At 38.3% G+C, this 14,435-nt stretch overlaps 1 protein-coding gene across 3 annotated transcripts in view; it reads right to left on the bottom strand.

Moving 5' to 3' along the window:
• The window catches only part of LOC134213232 (eukaryotic translation initiation factor 4 gamma 1-like), a 30,188-nt gene extending 17,514 nt beyond the window's left edge, over nucleotides 1–12,674 (bottom strand). Inside the window, exons 1-2 of one of the 3 annotated variants that reach the window (XM_062692004.1) lie at nucleotides 12,416–12,674; nucleotides 12,072–12,343 (exon numbers count right to left, since the gene is read on the bottom strand). The gene's annotated coding sequence lies outside the window, so the exon portion shown is untranslated. Of the gene's footprint in view, nucleotides 1–12,071 lie in introns of all 3 variants that reach the window. The other 2 variants (XM_062692003.1, XM_062692002.1) reach the window with 2 other exon arrangements.
• Between the last annotated feature and the right edge of the window lie 1,761 nt (nucleotides 12,675–14,435).

Genomic DNA, 14,435 nt, shown 5'->3' on the forward strand with positions numbered 1-14,435 from the left:
GTTCAGCTTCTGATTTTTAAGAATTTAACGGTAAATCACACATGGGCAATTATATAACTCAAATTTCCAGGGAAAAAAGAGGAATAATAATATAACAAATTAAAAATCATTTGTCATAAATTCAAGAATTTTGTAGAACAACGACGTTTGGGGGAAACAGTATTTTTATGCACTTAAAAGCTTGAAAATCGCTTTAACATGGACAAAACGTGAACGGAACGAATCGACATGTTCACAAGACTTGTAGAGCACACCAAAAGCTTCCGTATAGAGGTTGTTGCGATAGTTTTCGACGTTTATATCTCTTGTTAGATTTTTTCCAAAACTGAAAATAGCCCAAAAACACTAAATCGACTTGAGCCACCTCGAAATTTTATCCGAATTAGCTGAAAATTTGACAGAAGACTAATTTTAGCATAAGCATTGTGATTCTGGGCTGGCCGGTTGAATTTTGGATATTTTTGAAAACCATGAAGAGGTCTAATGCATACGACTGCATTATTTATTTGATATTTATGACAGGAAGCAACTTTTCCTGATTTTCGTCGGCCGTGCAATACTGCAAAGGGGTTCACTTCTGCTTAAAAATAGCTTTTCTTGGTAAACATCGTTTGAAAAAGCTTTCATTTAAATTAACGATGTGCAGCACTCATTTCAGTCATAGCGATTGCATATCCGGCCCACTTCCAAACCAGTTCCCGGCCTAAGCAAAATGTCGCTCAATCTCTCAACATCTTACTCTCATTCTCTCTCGGGACGGTAGAAAATTCGACGTAACCAAAAATATGCACGTTCAACGCCGACATGGTGCCAGATGGTATTATTTAAAATAATTTTTATTTGGTTGAAAAGATATATTCACTCATCCAAATTACTTCCAAACGCTTAAAAACTATATTTTGAAAACATTCTGAAATTTGAATTTCTATTTCTCTATGATTTTTAGTTCATGATTAGGCATGTACGTTTGTGATGAAACAGTTTTACTCCTACTTACACACGACGGGAAATAGAATCTAAGTAGAAATACCTGCCGTTACATTAAATAGAAAATTATAGATAGTAAATTTGAGTATAAGAGAAACATTCCTTAGAGAAAAAAATAGTTGTTAAACCGAATTATCGAAAAGCAAATTGAATAAATGGGTATAGGGGAACAAAACTGTATTCACCCTATCCGTACCATACATATGCGCTAGTAAAATCGAAAGAAGGGAAAGAAACAACAAAATTAGATCAACGCGTACCAAAAAGTGTATCATGTAAGACCGCATTTTCATGCAACCGCCAGCTGATCATGAATGGGAAACTCAACCGGTGCGGCGGCGGCCCAGCTGAGTCAGACTAGCTGCTATCATCACCACCCATTCAAGTGTCTTTTACTTTTTATTTATATCGCGCTATCCGGCAGGTTTTCTGTAGTTAAATGCACGAGATCGCATTTTATGTTTCCTTTGAAAAGTAATGCATTTTCGAACCAAACATCATCGGTTGCATTACAAACCGATTCGCAAGAGCATTAGTTAATTAATCAAAGATCTTTGGCATGACCACGAATCACTGCACCGAGTTTCCTTTTCTACTTTTTTGCTTTTTTAAAGCTGTAAACACCTGTTGCTCCTGCTAGGAGATACGTGGGAAAAGATGATCTCATATGCATGCTTTTTTGATTATTTTTGCCTTTCTTGTATACATACAGCCTCCCCACAGATACGGGACAGCTAACGCTGAATTCAATATTGAATATTAATTTAAAATCATAGAATTTACATAATGATAATGTAAAAACTCAATTGGCTTCGCCTGAGTTAGTATTATTGATCAATTAAATAGTTTATAGATATTATTCCATGTAAATCAAATGAAAAATGGATTATTTGAAATGTTGAAATGCTTCGAATTTGAAATGCCATTTTTTCGATTAGAGGTAAGGTGCAGTGGGGCAAGTGGGTAAAGGAAATCGTATAGTTAATGTTCATCAAGTCATAAAAGATGAATACACTCAACCCTCTTTTTACGGCAGTTTTTTTGCGTCACTTCGTTTCACGGCCTCCTTTTTACGGTACGTGACGTGAAAAGAATTTGAAACATTATTGACATCCAAAAGTAAGCCTATAAGAAGGCACTCTTAGAAACCCAAAGAACAAAGTAGATGCTTTGTATATTCATATTTTGCCTTCTACTATTATTCCATTCCAGGTCATCCAAGAAATTCCTGGAGTCTACACGCGTAACCAAGGACATAAGGTCTACAAACGTAATGAAAGCGCTATTATCTCTATTTAAAAATGGTTCATGTCCTACTTGATATATAAAACCAAATACCGTTCCAGGTCATCCAAGAATTCCCTGGAGTATCAAATCCAGGCATATGAGTTGTTCTAAGATCTCCAAATTGCCCATGAGTTTGAACCAAATGTTCTGCTGAATCAACCAAGGCTTCCATGTTGTCTCCAGCCGCGGTAACAACCCAATTTAGTCCTCCGATTATTTGTCGTTCGCTCGCGTCTCAAATGTAGGCATATGAGTTATTCTAAGATCTCCAAATTACCCTGGGGTTTGTATCAAATGGTCTGATGAATCAACCAAAGCTTTCATGATGTCCCAGCCGCGGTATCAACCCAATTATGCCCTACGAGTATTTTTCTTTCACTTGTGTCTCAAATCCAGACATATGAGATGTAGTAAGATCTCCAAATCGTCCTGGAGTTTGAATCAAATGGTCTGCCGAAACAACCAAGGCTTTCATGATGTCCTCAGCTGCGGTATCAACCCAATTATGTCTTCCGAGTATTTTTCTTCCACTTGCGTCTCAAATCCAAACAAATGAGATGTTGTAAGATTTTCAAATCATCCTGGAGTTTGAATAAAATGGTCTACCGAATCAACCAAGGCTTCCACGATGTCCTCTGCTGCAGTATTAACCCAAGTATGTCCTCCGAGTATTTTTCTTTCACTTGCGTCTCAAATCCAGACACATGAGATGTTGTAAGATTTCCAAATCGTCCTTGAGTTTGAATCAAATGGTTTACCGAATTAACCTAGCCTTTCATGATGTCCCCAGCCACGGTAACAATACAATTATGTCCTCCGAGTATTTGTCGTTCACTCGCGTCCTAAATGTAGGATATGAGTTATTCTAAGATCTCCAAATTATCCCAAAGTTTGTATCAAATAGTCTACCGTATCAACCAAGGCTTCCATGATGTCCCCAGCCGCGGTATCAGCCCAATTATGTCCTCCGAGTATTTTTCGTTCGCTCGCTAAATTGTCCTGGAATTTGAATTAAATAGTCTGCCGAATGAACCAAGGTTTCCATGATGTCCCCAGCCGCGGTATGAATCCATTTATGTTCTACGAGTATTTTTCTTTCACTTGCGTCTCAAATCCAGGCATATACAAAACATGTGCATGGACTCTGAAGACGCGGACTAGAGGACTGAGGACTATTTGCCCACACTCCAGGTCAATTTGGAAGGCCTAGAATATCGCATCTCATGTACAAAAAATGTGCTTGGAGGACGCGATTGGTTGCATAACTGTGCTGGGGACATAGGGCAGATTGGTAGACTATTTGGATCCTACTCTAGGGCAATTTGTAGGAGCGCAAGTAAACCATCAATATTAGAACACAATTGGGGTGATACCGTTGCTAAGGACATCATGCAAGTCATTGTTCATTTGGTAAGTAATCTACATACACTTAGTGGACATAATGGCGTTGATATCGTGGCTGGGGGCATGATGCAAACCTTGTTCGATTCAGTAGACCATTTGATTCAATCTATAGAACAATTGGGAGATCTAACAACATCATGGCGGAATTTGAGACGCAATTCGAAAGCTATCCAAATTCCAGGACAACTTTGAGATCTTACAACACCTCATATGCCTTGATTTGAGACAAGTGAAAGACAAATACTCGGGGATTATAATTGAGTTGATACCGCGACTGAAGACATCATGGAAGCCTTGGTTAATTTGGTAGACCATTTGATTCAAACTTTAGGACGATCTGAAAATCTTACTACATCTTACATGCTAAAATTTGAGACGCAAGTGAAAGACAAAATTGGGTTCACACCGCGGCTGAGGACATCGTGAAAGCCATGTTTGATTCGGTAGACTATTTGATTCAAACTCCAGGATAATTTGGAGATCTTAAAACATCTCATATGCCTGGATTTGAGACGTAAGGGAAAGGCAAATAATCGGAGGACATAATTGAATTGATATCACGGCTTAGGACATCATGAAGGCTTTGGTTGATTTGATAGACCATTTGATTTAAGCTCTAGGACGGTTTGGAGAACTTACAACATCTCATATGGCTGTATTTGAGACGTTAGTGAAAGACTAATACTCAGAAGAGAAAACTAGGTTGACACCGCGGCTGGGGACATCATGGAAGCCTTGGTTGATACGGCAGACCATTTGATTTTAACTCCAGAACAATATGGAGACCTTAAAGCATTTCATATACTCAAGTGAAAGATAAATACTCGGAGAGCATGATTTTGATGATACCGTTGCTAAGGATATCATGGAAGCTTTGGTTGATTCATTAGACCATTTGATTCAAACTCCAGAAAAATTTGGAGGTCTTATAACACCTCATATGTCTTGTTTTGAGACGCAAGTGAAAGACAAATACTCGGAGAACATAATTGAGTTGATACCGCGACTGAAGACATCATGGAAGCCTTGGTTGAATTAGTAGACTATTTAATTCAAACTCCAGGACAATTTGGAGATCTTACAATATCTCATATGCCTGTATTTGAGACGCAAGTGAAAGACCAATACTCAGAAGACAAAATTGGGTTGACACCGCGGCTGGGGACATCGTGGAAGCCTTGGTTGATTCGGTAGATTATTTGATTCAAACTTCAGGACAATTTGGAGATCTTAAAACCTCTCATATACCTAGACTTGAGACGCAAGTAAAAGACAAATAATCGAAGGGCATGATTGGGATGATACCGCGGCTTAGGACATCATGAAGGCTTTGATTGATTCGATATACCATTTGATTTAAACTCCAGGACAATTTGGAGAACTTACAACATCTCATATGCCTGTATTTGAGACGTTAGTGAAAGACTAATCCTCAGAAGAGAAAATTAGGTTGACACCGCGGCTGGGGACATCATGGAAGCCTTGGTTGATTCGGCAGACCATTTGATTCAAATTCCAGAACAATATGGAGACCTTAAAACATCTCATATACCTGGAATTAGGACTCAAGTTAAAGACAAATACTCGGAGGGCATTATTTTGATGATACCGTGGCTGAGGACATCATGGAAGCCTTGGTTGATTTATTAGACCATTGGATTCAAACTCCAGGACAATTTGGAGATCTTACAACACCTCGTATGTCTTGTTTTGAAACGCAAGTGAAAGACAAATCCTCGAAGTACATATTTGGGTTGATACCACGGCTTAGGGCATCATGAAGGCTTTGGTTGATTCGATAGACCATTTGATTCAAACTCCAAGACAATTTGGAGATCACACAACATCGCATATGCCTGTATTTGAGACGTAAGTGAAAGACCAAACTAAGAAGACAAATTTAGGTTAACACCGCGGCTGGGGACATCGTGGAAGCTTTGGTTGATTCATGAGACCATTTGGTTCAAACTCCAGGACAATTTGGAGATCTTGCAACATCTCATATACCTGTATTTGAGACGCAAGTGAAAGACCAATACTCAGAAGACAAAATTGGGTTGACACCGCGGCTGGGGACATCGTGGAAGCCTTGGTTGATTCGGTAGACCATATGATTCAAACTCCAGGACAATTTGGAGATCTTAAAACATCTCATTGTGGTGTATAGAAAATGACCAAGTAAATTCTGAATCTACATATTTTCGAGATACTAACACAATCTGATGTGATAGTGTGATGTAATCAATATTCATCGTTATATACTACCCGCAATAAATACCACGTTCTGTGGTCAGTCGGATCAGTTGTTGAACTGAGTCCACATCGTAAGGTTGGTATATTATTTTGTACCTAAAGAAAGAATTATGAAGGGACACAATAAGTGACGACGAGAAAAACGTGAAAAGTATCGCGTGTGCTTGAGTAAAAAGTTTATAATGAAAAAAGGTGTTCAACAAAAGTTGTGATACAAAGGTGCTAGTGGAAGAATAGAAACTGAATTTTAAAAGGAAAATTGAGTTGCGAAGGCCACAGGTGACGGAATCCATTGGAATCACTGTGTAACAAAGGTAACAAAAGTTTTGTATAGTAGTGATTACAATAACAGAAACGCGTAATTTTAGTAAATCACAAAGGTGATAAAATTATTGAAAAAAAAAAATGAGTTTGACGAATTGAATTGAGATAAAAGTATTGCAAGTAAATGGTGTCAGGCCATTAGGCCGAAGGCCATTTGGCCGAAGGTCATTAGGCCGAATGGCCATTAGGCCGAATTAGCAAAAAGAAGCAAAATTGAAAAATGAGAAATGCTTTCATTTTACCCCTTTTTCCTTCTCCCTTCTTGCTTCTTCCTTCTTCCATCTGTCTTCTTTATCCTTCTTTATTTTTCGCTCTTCCTTTTTCCTTCTCCCTTCTTGCTTCTTCCTTCTTCCATCTGTCTTCTTTATTCTTCTTTATTTTTCGCTCTTCCTTCTTGCTCCTTCTTCTATGCTATTCATTTCTTCTCCCTTCTTTCCTCTTCTTCTTCTTTCTACATTCCTCTTCCTTCTTTCTTTCTTCATTCTTCCTTCATTCTTCTTCTTTCTTGGTTCTTCCTTCTTCCTTCTTCTTTTTTCTTCTCTTCCCTACCCTTCTTCTTTCTACTTTCTTCTTCTTGTTTCTTTATTCTTTCTCCTTTCTTCTTTCTTCCTTTTTCTTTCTTTCCTTCTTTTTTTATTCTTACTTTCTTTTTTTCCTTTCTTTTTGCTCCTTTTTCTCTTCTTCCTTCTTCCTTTTCTCTTCTTCTTCTCAATTATTCCTTCTTCGCTTTTTTTCTCCCTTCTAACTTCTTCCTTCTTCCTTATTCTCATTCTTTATTCCTTCATTCTTTTTTCTTCCTTTTTCCTTCCACTTCTGCCTTATTCCTTTTTCCTTCTTCCTTCTTTTATCTTCCTTCTTCCTTCTTCCTTCATTCATCTTTCTTCCTTCCTCCTTCTTTATTCATTCATCTTTCTTCTTTCTTCCTTCTTCCTTCCTTCCTCCTTCTTCCTTTTTTCCTTCTTCCTTATTTCTTCTTTCTTCTTCCTTCTGCCTTCTACCTTCTTCCTTCTTACTTCTTTCTTCTACCTTTTTTCCTTCTTCCTTCTTCTATCTTTCTTCTTTCTTCTTCCTTCTTCTTTCTTGCATCTTCCTTCTTCCTCCTTCCTTCTTCTTTCTTCCTCCTTCTTTCTTCCTTCTTCCTTCTTCTTTTTTTTTTCTTCCTTCTTCCTTCCTCTTTCTTCCTTCTTCCTTCCTCTTTCTTCCTTCTTCCTTCCTCTTTCTTCCTTCTTCTTCCTTCTTCCTTCATCCTTCATCCTTCTACCTTCTTCTTCCTTCTTCCTTCTTCTTTCTGCGTTCTTCGTTTTTCCTTCTTCGTTCTTCCTTCTTTCTTCTTCCTTCTTCCTTTTTTCTTCTTCCCTCTTCTTTCCACCTTATTTCACCTCACTTCTTCCTTCTTCTTTCTTCTTCCTATGAAGTGCCGTATCGGCTGCAGGATAAAGTAATTGAACATTTAGAATTGCTTTGAGAAGCAAAACGTCATAACCCCGATAAAAACATGCATCGCCAGTGGCGGTAGTAATGAAGAAGAATCAAGAAATACGTTTGGTTATAGACTGTAAAGTGTCTATTAATAAACTACTTATACCTAATTCTTACCCGATTCCAATTGCCCATGACATTTTTGCACGTTTATCTGGATGCAAAGTGTTCTGTTCTCTGGACTTAGAGGGAGCTACACTCAACTTTCTTTGTCAGAGAAGTCTAGAAAATTTGTCGTAATCAATACAATTAAGGGTTTGTTTGAATACAATAGACTTCCTCAAGGAGCATCATCCAGCGCAGCAATCTTCCGGCGGGTTATGGAACAGGTGCTGGTTGGGTTATGTATCTGTTTATTTAGATGACGTCCTCATTGCAGGCATTGATTTTGATGATTGTTGTCAAAAACTACACGAGGTTCTAAATAGACTTGCTAATGCTAACATTAAGGTTAATTGGAGTAAGTGTAAGTTCTTTGTCTCAAGTTTGCCTTATCTAGGTCATGTTATAACAGAACAGGGGTTGCTTCCTTGCCCGGAAAAAAATACTACAATTAGCAAAGCTTCAGTTTCTAAAAATGTAAGTGAACTAAAATCCTTTCTGCGCCTAATCAACTATTACGGAAGATTTATTCCTAAATTATCTCCTAAATTACATTATTTATATCAATTGTTGAAGAAGGACGTGAGTTTTGTTTGGTATATAAAAAATGTGAGCAAGCGTTTAAAAGTAGCAAGCGACAATTAGTAGAAGCTAATATATTGGAGTTTTATGATCCAAAAAAGCCCAAAGTTTTGGAGACTGACGCTTCTGGATACGTATTAGAGGGTGTTATAGCCCATATTGAAAATGGAATGGAGAAACCAATAAGTTTCACTTCATTTTCGCTCAGCAACGCACAGCGTTCATACCCTATTTTGCATTTAGAAGCTCTAGCCCTGGTATGTTCCACTAAAAAGTTCCGTAAATTTCTGTACGGAAAACATTTCACAGTCTATACGGATCATAAACCGTTAGTGGCCATTTTCGGGAAACCGGGAAGAAATTCACTATATGTAACGAGACTGCAAAGGTATGTTTTAGAAATGTCAATCTACGATTTCGACATTTTTTATCGACCTTCAAATCAAATGTCAAATGCTGACTTCTGTTCTCGTTTCCCACTTGATCAAGCTGTACCAAAGGACAGCGATAGAGAGTTCGTTAAAAGCATAAACTTTTCTCAGGATTTTCCCATTGATTATTCATTAGTAGCTGCCGAAACGAAGAATGATTCTTTTCTACAAAATATATTATCATATAACCAACATGGATGGCCTGAAAGAATAAACAAAGAATTACTAAATATTTTCTCAAATCAGTATGACAGGGTCATCATTCCAAAATTGATGCAGCAAGGAGTTTTGAAGTTGTTGCATTGCAATCATAGCGGTGTTGTAAAGATGAAACAGTTGGCTCGAAGGTCCGTGTATTGCTTCAACATCAATGCGGACATCGAGTCATATGTGCGATATTGTGGGCCGTGTAACAGAATGATGATTACTCCAAAGGAAAAAGTAGAAACGAAGTGGATCCCATGTACACGACCTTTCTGTCGCATTCACGCTGATTTCTTCTACCTTAATCAAAAAGTGTTTTTACTTATTGTTGATAGTTTTTCGAAGTGGATAGAGTTGGACTGGATGAGATATGGCACAGACGCAGAAAAGGTTTTTCGCAAGTTTGTCAATTTATTTGCCCATTTTGGATTACCGGATGTCGTAGTTACCGATGGTAACTCATCTGCGTTTGTTTCTTTTTGGAAAAACAGAGAATTAAAGTGATGAAAAGCCCACCCTACCATCCAGCGAGCAATGGGCAAGCCGAAAGGTCGGTAAAATTAGTAAAAGTGCTAAAAAAATGTTAATCGATAAGGAGGTTGCAAGTTTACAAACGGAAGACCAGATAAATTTATTCCTCATAAACTACAGAAACAGCTGTTTGACTAAAGAGGAAAGTTTTCCCTCTGAGAAAGTTTACAGCTACACACCGAAAACTATGAGAGACTTAATAAATCCTAAGAAAGTATAAATACCAAAGATAAAGAAGGATTCCCATAATGATAAACAAAGCATAAATTTAAAGGAAAATACCAAGGTGACTGCCACTGACCCTATCCTGAAATTAAAAGCAGGCAGGAAGAATAGCAAGCGTTTACGCTCCATTTCAAATGAAGATAATTTCCTGGGGTTCAGCGAATGTGGCACGGCGGCTTAAAAACGGTCTCGTCCGATGGAAAACAAGGAAGTAGAGGCCGTGTGGGAAGATGTCACGATTCCGGTGGTGCGAAGGTCCGAACGTATATTAGGAAAATTACAGCGATCCAAGGATCAGGCGAATTCGAGTTTATAGAAGGTCGGCGTTTGACGAACGCGTTCGAGTTAAACTTTTAATTGTTTGATGAAGTATAATACAGAAGCTCATGAAGTGAAAGCAAAAATTCTGAATTTTTAAATATTTGTTATTATGATTTGTATTATGATGCATTCGGAATCTTTAATAGGGGTGAAAATTGTGGTGTATAGGAAATGACCAAGTAAATTTTGAATCTACATATTTTCGAGATACTAACACAATCTGATGTGATAGTGTGATGTAATCAATATTCATCGTTATATACTACCCGCCATAAATACCACGTTCTGTGGTCAGTCGGATCAGTTGTTGAACTAAGTCCACATCGTAAGATTGGTCTATTATTTTGTACCTAAAGAAAGAATTATCAAGGAACACAATACTCATATACCTGGATTTGATACGCAAGTAAAAGACAAATACTCGGAGGGCATGATTGGGATGATACCGCGGCTGAGGACATCATGCAAGCCTCAGTAGCTTCGGCAGACCATTTGATTCAAAATCCAGAACAATTTGGAGATCTTACAACTTCATACATGGAAGAATTGAAGACGCAAGTGAAAGACATATAATTGAAGGATAAAATTGAGTTGACACCGAGGCTGGGAACATCGTGAAAGCCTTGGTTGATTCGGTAAAGCATTTGATTCAAACTCCAGGACAATTTGGAGATCGTATAACATCTCATATGCCTGAATGTGAAGAGATCTTATAATACCTCATGTAAGACACAAGTGAATGTATTTAAAAGTATCCAGCGATCAATAAATTAAGTGTAATACTTGAAATTTTAGCAAAAATTCTTTTTACGTCACATTCGGTTTACGTCCCTCCAATAAGTGACGTAAAAAGAGGGTTGAGTGTAATATGGGCATACCTGCACAGAGCAAGATATCAGGCCTTAAAATGCGAGCAAGTTCAAATTTCAGTAGTCCAATACAATAATATTACATATATGTAAGATTCATTACGGAAAACATACAACAGCGCATTTACTGCGATCGAAACAATAAAAAATGACCATTGACCAATTGAAATGTGGCTGTTCAAACGGTGAAGAGTGGCAAATCGGTTCAATCAAGTACGAGACACTGAAGACGGCCTTACTGTTGAGGTCGAAATACGTATCTGTCAAGATACAATTAAGTGGTGGAATTCAAGGGGATTGTACAAATTCGTCTTTATGACAAGTGGACAAAATGCAAAGTTCAAACAATTAACTTCCATTGCTTTAAAATTCAAGTCACTTCGACCTCCAAGGCAAGATTTCAATTCATTTTTATCAATCGCTATGAAGCGAGAAAATGATCCTCGAACATGATCGTTCTACATATATGTACCTTTGATGTTGGGCGTTATAACTTCAACTTTTTGCTGCTTCCGGCAGATACAAATAAGTGCCCAGATCCTGGTAGCGATAGGTAGGACGTCAGCTACTGCTGACCTTGATCGCACCGAGAATCGAACTTGATAATGGCCTTAATATGCAAAGATTCATGGACAGAAATTTAAAAATAATACATTTTGTGCAGCTCATCCCTTCTCAACGCACAGCGTTGCGTGCAAGCATGATTAATTAGTTAAAAAGCCACCGTGTTTTGAATGTATTCAATTTTAATAATAGACGAGTCAACATCCCAGTGCTTTTTTGACTTGTTAGTGCTGTCTGCTGCAACACCTGAGTGCAGCACCGGAGCACCAACAGCAAAGCTGCTACAACACATTGAAAGGCGAATGACGTTAAAGATGAGGGTATGGTGGTGCTGCTGCTGCGGACTGATGGAGGAAGCAAGGAAAAGTGTTTCACCTTCCCTTTCATTGAGGAAAACTACTGCACGATTTGTGTAAGTTCTTATGCAATTTCCATTCTACTGTTATCAAAGAAAGCATCGCAAGCCGATAGGTAAATTTTAATCTAAAAAATATTTTTTATGACCTACCTTGTGTTTGATGAGAACTAGTTTTTCTAGCTGGATTATGCAGAAAAAAATCAATGACTGCTGCTGCTACGTTGACAATCGCTGCTGTTGCGAAGGCCAGATTCCACACTTTGCTAGATGGTGAAGGAATCCGGTTCTGGGCAATTTCTGATGCAGATTATTTGGTCGAATCCCTGATTATTTTCACTAAATTATTACACGTATTGTGAGCAACAGTCTTTTCTAACAATTTTCTCGCAGTTTTGGCTATTTTTCCAGTCTTGTTTCCTGACCTGAAATGACGGCCTTTTTTGACAATGACAAGAGAATCCTTTCGCAACACCTTTTTCTTCGGCTTTACTCACTTTTCTGACCACTCGTTGAAAAGGCTTCACGGATGCTTTGAATCTAAACGCAACGAAAATGGTTCAGCAGTTGGTTTCTTCTTTTGCGAGCGCAACAGAAGACCCTTTTTTGACTTGATTAAGGATTAGTCGGGCTAATTTCTTGCTTTTTTGACTATAAATGAAGGAGTCCAATATTCAACTTTCATTAATTTCACGTGCTACGTACGAAGAACTGCGACGATGAGGAGGTGCGCGAAGGCACTAACACCAACGTCAGCTCGCAAAAAATGAAAAGCGGACGATTTTGCATATTTTGACAGCTTCTACAGTGACAGGCCAAAGACTGCGGGCACCAGAACGGTAAAGTAGATTGTAGCTCAAGACTGAGCAATTATCAGCTAATCTGAATTAACCCATGCATCACCGAAAAAATTCTTTATATTTATTGAATATATTGGCGCGCTCTTCTTAAACGCTCCACTCTTCGCGGTGATAACGCGCAAGCAAAGATTGCGCAGCAGCGCGCCCATAAGCTTTTACACAGGGTGTGAGCCTGTGCTGTTTAATTAATAAGCCGCCGAATGGGGTTGCCATAGCTGAATAGCCGCCGTGTATAAAGTAAATGGGCGCGCTCCTGCCAATTCAACGAAGGCTGATTGAGATGATCACGATCTGAGTGTTTATTATGCATCCCAAGATAAGCACTCAGATCGTGATCATCTCAATCAGCCTTCGTTGAATTGCGCCGGAGCGCGCCCATTTACTTTACACACGGCGGCTATTCAACTATGGCAACCCCATTCGGCGGCTTATTAAATTAAACAGCACAGGCTCACACCCTGTGTAAAAGCTTATGGGCGCGCTGCTGCGCAATCTTTGCTTGCGCGTTATCACCGCGAAGAGTTGAGCGTTTAAGAAGAGCGCGACAATATTTATTTGTCGCACACATAAATTTTTGCTATTTGGCGACCCAAATATATGCAATTTGTACCCACACATAAATTCAATAACTGCATATTAGAGACCACACATACATTTTATTTGATTATAGATTATATGGTGGTGGCTGGCCCCATGATTACTTCCGGTCTTTTACTATACTTAGTATAGTATTTAGTCATAGTGGATTTTTCGAAGGATTTTCCGAATGATTTTTTGTAATAACTTCCGAAGGAATTCCTGTAGAAATTTCTAGAGGACTCCCTATAGAAACTTCTAAAGGAATTTTTTTGCGTAATTTTTGGAAAAAAAATCCTGAAGGAACTTCCAGAGGAATTCTTGGAGAAACTTCTCGAGGTATTGTTGAAGGAATTTTCGAAGATATTTTTAAATAAATTATCTATAATTCATGTGAAAATTTCTTAAGGATATTCTGTAGAAACTTCCGGAGGAAATTTTGTAGACATTTCTAGAGGAATTCCTGGAGGCACTTCCAGAGTAATTCTTAGAGGAACTTCTAGAAGAATTTACGGAGAAACTTCTGGATAAACTTTTGGAGGAATTTCTGGAGGATTTTGTCGAGAATCTCCTGGAGATACTGCCGAAGGAATTTCTGGAGAAAGCTTCAGAAGAATATCTTGAGGTACTTTCAGAGTGAGTCTAGGAGGATTTTATGAATGAATTCCTGGAGGAGCTTGCAGAGGAATTTCTCAAGAAATTCCTGGAATGACTTGTGGGGAAACTTGCCTAGGAATCACCTGAATCAATCACGATTTTTAATTAACCTCCATTCTCCAATGTCCAAAAATTAAGTTTTAATTCTCCTTAAAATTTTCTGAATACTTTAATAATTTGTCTAAATAAATATAAGCTCCAAATCTCGAGCGCCAGAGATACATATATCCATTCCGTAATAACTTATTTGGAACTCAACAGCGATAAGAAAATGTTAACTGCTCAACTGTCATAATTCCCTCTCAGCGTCGCCCTCGATGAATCAAGCTCTGGGCGAAATCTATTTCTTCTTTTTCGTCGAAAACCAAGTCTCCCGTGGTTTGACGTTTCATTTCTGCTATAAGAGTGAAAAGAACAAAACCAG

The sequence above is a fragment of the Armigeres subalbatus genome, chromosome 2 (genome assembly GCF_024139115.2).
Source record: "Armigeres subalbatus isolate Guangzhou_Male chromosome 2, GZ_Asu_2, whole genome shotgun sequence".
NCBI lineage: Eukaryota > Metazoa > Arthropoda > Insecta > Diptera > Culicidae > Armigeres > Armigeres subalbatus.